Consider the following 8,201-nt stretch of genomic DNA (forward strand, 5'->3'; position numbering starts at 1 on the left):
TGCTCTGTCTCTCTCTGTCCCAAAAATAAATAAACGTTGAAAAAAAAAAAAAAAAACCTTATAGGGTTTTTCCTGGCTTTTTCACCTATTACTGTCTCAAATATGGATTTTCTCTCAATCTTATGCTAGATTTTTATTGTTCCCTACTTAAGTCTCTACTTTTCCTCTCATCCCTCTCTTTTTGCCCTTCTCTCAGATGTTCCCTCTCTCTTTTGTTGTCATCCTGTTCATGTACTTAACAACAGTGCTAGTGAACACTTGTGCAAGGCCCTGGTCCAGTTTCTCCCCCAAGACAGACACTTTGTTTTGCAAACAAGGTAACTGAGGGGTCTCCAGGTGTCTGGGCTGGTAAGCAGTGGGTCTGGGACTCAAACTCATTAGCTGGGTCTCAGGAACTGCACTCTCCATGACAGCACTATATTACTCTCAACTGTCTTGTCCCCTTTGGGTCTTAATGAACAGCAGAAGCTTTGTGCCAATTCTATGAAGTAGAATTTTATACCACCTGAGAGTAATTTTGAAATATACATGAAATGTTGTCTGTCACCTCCTCTATCAGCATGCCATATCATCTACAACTTGGACACTGTTCTCCAAGGATTGTCTTCCTCCTGGATTCATGTGTACGTTCAGTTAAAGTAAGGGAAGGTTACTTTGTGTAGGCGCTGTTTGAACCTCTTTTTTTCTCTCTAGCTGCCCACAGTGTCACTGGAAACCTTTTTGGCTCGAACTCCATTTCTCCTTGGCATTGCTTTCTCTAAGTTCCTTGCTAGTCCTGATGCTTCTCTTGTCCCACACTCAGTTTTATTTATTTACCTGGACATTACTTTCCTCTTCTTCTCTTCCTGTTAACACAATCCCACATACCTCCTGTCTTATTAGACATGATCTCCTTACATGTTTGTGGGATCAATCAGAACAGAAGAAACTTCATTCTAGTTATTTGCTTTTTTTTTAAGTTTATTTTGAGAGAGAGAGAAAGAGAATGGGGTGGGGGGCAGAGGGAGGGAGAGAGAATCTCAAGCGGGTTCCATGTTGTCAGCACAGATACTGATGCAGGGCTCAATTTCAGGAACCGTGAGATCATGACCCAAGCTGAAATCAAAAGTCAGATGCTTAATACCCAGACACCCCACACTCTAGCTATTTTGAAATGAAGTCATGCCATAGGAATAGGACTGAACATTTTGAGAACCCTCACCTTTTGCCTTGTCCTCCTCCCCTTAAGATCTTACTTTTTTTTTATGTTTTTATTTATTTTTGAGTGAGAGCAAGACAAAGTGCAAGCAGGGGAGGGAGGGAGGGAGAGAGAGAGAGAGAGAGAGAGAGAGAGAGAGAGAGAGAGAGAGAGAGAAAGAATCTGAAGCAGCCTCCAGGCTCCAGGCTGTCAGCACAGAGCCTGATGTGGGGCTTGAACTCATGAACCACGAGATCATGACCTGAGCCAAAGTTGGACGCTTAACCAACTGAGCCACCCAGACACCCCAGGATCTTACATTTTTATTGCTAGGTCTCATGCAAGAACAGCAGTTCCCATTTCTTATTATGGGATATTTAGATGATCAACTCATCTCATGTCATGAATGTGAAGAGCAAGAACAGAGCCCTGGAATGTGGGTAGAGACACTCCAGACATTTACACCAGGATCTGGACTGAAGGAGAAGGACTTCAGTGTGATTCTATCAGGCATCATGGTTCAGTAGAACAAGAGGAGAGGTGAATATAGGGACACAGCCAGTGGACCGTGGCAAGGACAGGGTCTTCTCCTTTAGAACAAACTCTTAATATAGACACTAGATGTTAGTAAATAAATGACATGTCTCTGAGCTAGCATCAAAAACCTTCATGATACAGGAGAGCTGGAGGTCACAGGAACTAACCTGATTGTCCCTTCAGTGTATGGGTGGCACAGGGACCATGAGAATAGAACACCACTGTCTGAGGGTGGGGCCAAATTTCTCTCTCTTCAGTCCACACTCACTGGTAAGGTCCAGAGTCCAGTAGTGTGATTTTTCCTCCATATCCTTGGCAGTGCCTGGCATGGGTCTGTTTTGCTGTTTTGGTTTGACTTTAATGTTAGCTATTCCCCTGGGTGTGTAGTTGGATCTCATTGTGGTTTTAATTTGCATTTCCTTAATATGATGTTTAGCTAATGTAAACTAGATGTAAATTAGATGTAAACTAATGACGTTTAGCATCCTTTGCTTATCTGCCCATTGTGTATTTTCTGGGGTGAAGTGTCTGTTGCATCTTTTGCCTACATTTTAATTGGTTTGTTGCCAGATTATTCAGGTTTGAAATTTTTTAACAGATTTTTGGACAAAAATCCTTTATCAGGTATATAATTTACAAATATTTATTTTTATGGAACATGATGTTGGTGTTGTAGCTAAGAAATCTTTGTGTAAATCAGAGTCACAAGGATTTTTAATCCACATCTTCTAAAAATGTTTAAAATAATTTTACATTTTACATCTCTATGATTCATTTTGAATTAATTTTTACATAAGGGGTAAACTCAGTTGGAAGTTAAGTTTTTCTTGTATTTGCATGCTCCATTATTCCAACATCATTTGTTGCAAAAACCTATCTCCATTGAGTTGATTTTACACCCTTGTTTGAAAGTCAACCATCCATATTTGTGTGAGTCTATGGACTCCAGTTTATGGACTCTATTCTGTTCCATTGATCTATGTGTGTGTCTCTTTACCAACACTACATTGTCTTGATTATCATAGCTTTATAGTCAGTTTTAAAATTAGAAAGTATGAAAAAAATAAAATTAGAAAGCATGGTTCTAACTTTATTTTTTTTTCAAAAATTATTATTGCTTTTAGTTACTTTGCCTTTCCACATAAATTTTAATAGCAGCTTATCTAAACTACAAACATCCTACTGAGACTTTTGTAGGAATTGTGTCATATCTATCGATCAAATTGAAAGGAATTGACATGTTTCCTATGTTGAGTCTTCCAACTACACGCCCCACCCCGAAAAAAAAGATCTCTCTCTCCATTTATTTTGGTCTTCTTTGATTTCTTTCATTAGGACTTTATAGATTACACCATATAGATTTCGTATGTTTTGATCAATTTTCCTACATTTTTATTCTTTCTCTTTTTCTTTCTTTCTTCTCCTTTAACATAGTGCAAATGGTTACCTTTACTTTGGTTTTCAAATAATACACTGATGGCATATGGAAACGTGTTTTTGTTGTTGTTGTTGTTGTTGTTTGTTGTTGTTGTTATTGTTTCTTTTATATAAACTTTTTATTTTGGACTTGAAGAAAAATTACATGGATACTTCTGAGAGCTCCTGTACACCCCTGAATTTGTTTTCTAGGGCTGGCATAGCAAAATATCACAAACTGAGGGGCTTAGAGCAAGAGAATCATATCATCTTACACTTCCGGAGCAACTGAAATCAAGGTGTTCACAGGACCAAGCTACCTCTGAAACCTATAGGGAACAATTATTGGTTGCATCCTCCTATCTTCTGCTGTTGGCTGGCAATCTTTGGCATTCCTGGTGTGTAGATCCTTGCCTCAATCCTTGGTCTTCACATGGCTGACCTCCCCCTGTGCATGCTTGTCCCTGTATCACATTTTACCTTTTTGTAAGGCCAGTATAATGTGGGGTGAGGACTTACCCTAATGACCTCTCTTTAACTTGATTTTCTCTGTAGAGACCCTATTTCCAAACGATCACATTCTGAGGTACTGAGGGATGGGATTTCAACATTTCTTCTTTAGAGGAGACACTTCAACCCAGAACAACCCGGCACCCAGGTGTCCCCATTGTTAGTGTTTTACATTGGCATGGTGCACGTGTCAAAGCTAAGAAAAAACTGATGCTAGTACATTACTATCAATTATACTCCAGGCTTTATTTAGCTTTCATCAATTTCTCCATTAATATGCTTTATTTATTTTAGGATCCAATCCAGAGTACCATACCAAATTGAGATGTTAGGTCTCCCTATTGTCTTCTGATCTGTGGCATTTACTCAGTTTTTCCTTGTTTTGTTTTGCTTTTAAGTTTATTTATTTATTTTGAGGGGGCAGGGAGAGAATCCCAAGCAGCCTCTGTGCCATCAACATAGAGCCAACACAGGGCTCGATCTCACTAACATTGAGGTTATAAACTGAGCCAAATCAAGAGTCAGATGCTTAACCCACTGAGTCCCATCTTTCCTTGTTTTTAATGATCTTGACAATTTTGAGGTGTGATGGCCAGGTGTACTATAAGAGTGTCCTCACATTGGGGTTTGTCTGAGTTTTTATTTCATGATTAGGCTGTGGTTATGGGTTTGGGGAAAGAATAACACAGAGTTTAAGTTCCTTTTCATCTCATCATATAATGCTCTATATGATATCAACAGGCTTTTATCATTGATGAGTTAACTTTCATCACTTGGTGAAGGTAATTTTTACTTACTGTAGAGTTAGTTTTTCTCTTCCCCTACTTTATTCTTTGTAAGTAAATCACAGAGGGGAGGAGGGGAGGAGGGGAGGAGGGGAGGGAGAACTGCCAAATTGTCTTCCAAAGTAACTGGTACTGTTCATTCTCAACAGCACTAAATGGGAGTTCCTGTCACTCTGCATTGTCACCAGCATTTGGTGTTATCAGTTTTATTTTATTTTATTTTATTTTATTTTATTTTATTTTAGCCATTGTACTAAATACATAGTAATATGTAATTATGGTTTTAATTCCAATGTCTCTGATTATTACTGATTCAGAATATTTACATATGCTTATGTGCCATCCAGATATCTGCTTTGGTGAAATGTTTGTATCTTTTGCCCATTTTAAAAATTGGGTTAGTTACTTTCTTATTTTTGAGCTTTAAATGTTTTTTGTGTGTATCTCCTGAATATAAATATTTTATCAGTTGTTTGCAAATATTTTCTCACAGGATGTGTCTTGGTTTATATTCTTATAATATCTTTCAGAAACCAAAAGTTCTTATTTTGTATAAAGTCAGATTTAACAATTTCCTTTCATGAAGTGAGCTTTTGTGACTTTATTTATTTATTTATACATGTTTGTTTATTTTGAGAGAGAAAGAGCATGAGCAGGGGAAGGACAGAGGGAGACAGAGAATCCCAAAGCAGCCTCCACACTGTCAGTACAGAGTCCAATACAGGGCTCAGTCCCACAAACTGAACCCAGAGATCATGACCTGAGCCAAAATCAAGAGTCAGGCGTTTAACCGACTGAGCCACCCAGGTGCCCCAGAGCTTTCAGTGTTTTATCTAAAGTTGGTCTTTCTCCATCGAAGTGCCTTTATACTTTTGTGACAAATCAGCTGACCCTCCTGGGCAGGTCTCTGTTCCACCTTCTCTCTGGTTCTGATGATCCCTATGCCTATCTTTTTGTCAATACTACATTGTTGTATTGTCCTTGTCCTGACTACTGAGCAATTCTAGTGCTTCTTAAAATCTAATCATGTATTTGGATATTTTTATTTTTAAGATTGTTTCAAGCTATTCTATTGCTTTGGTGTACTATAATACACTTGATTTTTAAAAACTATTAAAATAAAATTTTCAATAATATACTTTAGAGCCAGCTTATTTATAACTACAAAAAATTTTCTAGGATTTTGTTAAAGCTTACACTGAATTTATAGATCAAATTGAGAGAATTGTCATAGCTGTATAGGTTGTCAATTCTATGAACATAGTTTATTTTTCCATTTATTTGGATCTTATTCCTTTCATCATTGCTTTATAGATTTCACTGTACTGATCTGCATATGTTTTAAGTTTATACCTAGTTAATGTATTTTCTTAAAAGTTAACAATTTTGTTTTTCTCTGACTTATTTCTCTTAGCATAATACTCTCTAGCTCCATCCATGCTGTTGCAAATGATGATTTCATTCTTTTTTAGTGCTTGAGTAATATTCCGGTGTGTGTGTGTGTGTGTGTGTGTGTGTGTGTGTGTGTGCGCGCACATATATATGTATACACACCACATTTTCTTTACCTGTTCATCAGTCAATGGACTTTTGGGCTCTTTTCATAATTTGACTATTGTTGACAATGCTGCTATAAATATCAGGGTGAATGTATCCCTTCAAATCTGTAGTTTTGTATCTTTTGAATAAATACCTAGTAGTGTAATTGCTGGATCATAAGGTAGTTCTATTTTTAACTTTTTGAGGAACCTCTATACTGTTTTCTGAAGTGGCTGCACCAGTTGGCATTCCCACCAACAGTGCAAGAGGGTTCCCCTTTCCCCACATCCTCACCAACACTTACTGTTTCTTGTGTTTTTAATTTTAGCTATTCTTGGGGCGCCTGGGTGGCTCAGTTGGTTAAGCGTCCGACTTCGGCTCAGGTCATGATCTTGCCGTTCATGAGTTCAAGCCCCGCGATGGGCTCTTTGCTGACAGCTCAGAACCTGGAGCCTGTTTCAGATTCTGTGTCTCCCTCTCTCTCTCTGACCCTCCCCTGTTCATGCTCTGTCTCTTTCTGTCTCAAAAATAAATAAACGTTTAAAAAAAATTAAAAAAAAAAATCTTAGCTATTCTGACAGGTGTGAGGTGACATCTCATTGTAGTTTTGATTTGCATTTCCCTGATGATGAGTGATGTTGAGCATTTTTTCATGTGTCTGTTGGCCATCTGTATGGCTTCTTTGGGAAAATGTCTATTCATCATTCAGATGTCTTCTGCCCATTTTTTAATTCTTTGTGTTTTTGTTTTGTTTTGTTTTTTGGTTGTTGAGTTGTATAAGTTCTTTATATATTTTGGATACTAATCCTTTATCAGATATGTCATTTCCAAATATCTTGTCCCATTCCGTAGGTTGCCTTTTAGTTTTGTTGATTGTTTCCTTTGCTGTGCAGAAGCTTGTTATTTTGATGAAGTCCCAATAGTTTATTTTTTCTTTTGTTTTCCTTGCCTGAGGAGGCATATCTTGTAAGAACTTGTTGCAGCCGATGTCAAAGAGGTTACTTCCTGTGTTATCCTCTAGGATTTTAATGGTTTCATGTCTCACATTCAGGTCTTTAATTCATTTTGAATATATTTTTGTGTGTGGTGTATAGCATATGATTTCACTCATATGTAGGATTTAAGAAACAAAACAAAGGAGCATGGGGGGGAAAAAAGAGAGAAACAGAGAGGCAAACCAGAAAACAGACTCTTAATTATAGAGAACAAACTAATGGTTATCAGAGGGGAGGTGGTTGGGAGATACATTAAATAGGTGATGGTGATGAAGGATTGCACTTATTTCAATGACCACTGAGTATTTTATAGAAGTGTTGAATCACTAAATTGTACATCTGAAACCAATACTACATTGTATGTTAACTAACTGGAAAAAACGTTAATTTTATTGGGACATATTTGACATACAATAACCTATAGATACTAAAAATGTGCAATTGGAAATTTTTCAAACAACTGATAACAACTGATATGAATTTGCAAACAACTGATAACAACTGATATGAAACCTTCACCAAAATCACGGTAATGAATCTGTCCATCCATCATCTGTGAAAGTTTCTTTTGCCCCTTGTTTTTGTTTTTGAGTTTTGACTTTGGTAACAACTCTTAACATGAGATGTACCATTTTAACACATTTTAAGTATTGGTAATGATCTCTAGAATTTATGTGTCAAGTTAATTCACTTTTTGAAGCTTTTATAAATGAGGGCTTTTAACATTTTTCAAATACAAATTTTGAAGCTATAAATGGATTGTTAAAAAAATTTTCAGATACAACTTTTTCACTGCAAATATGTAGGAATCAAGATGACTTTTATATATTGACCTTTTATCCTGCCACCTTGCCTAACTCACTTATGAGTTCCAGGATATTTTTAGTAAAGTCTTTGGGATTTCCTACACTCATAATCATGTCACCTGTGAACACATACATTTTATTTTTTCCTTCCCAATGTTTTTCTTTTTTTCCCCCTCCAACCAGATTTATTGGACATAACAAAATTCTACATACAAAGTGACCTGGACCTGCTATTTCAAAACATGGTCCTTTCTTAAATATTTTGATAAATCCATCTATTGAGTGTTTCTATTCATTTCTCTAAAATGAATAGAAAAGTACTCAATGCAGATAATATACATGACCCGCCTACTGGAACTTTAATAGTTCTACAAGATAATTAATGTAGGTAAGATGCCGTCCCTATGACAAACTGTTGGAGAACTGACAGGAGATG

The sequence above is a fragment of the Panthera onca genome, chromosome D1, assembly GCF_046562875.1.
Source record: "Panthera onca isolate mPanOnc1 chromosome D1, mPanOnc1 haplotype 2, whole genome shotgun sequence".
In the NCBI taxonomy this organism is placed as follows: Eukaryota; Metazoa; Chordata; class Mammalia; order Carnivora; family Felidae; genus Panthera; species Panthera onca.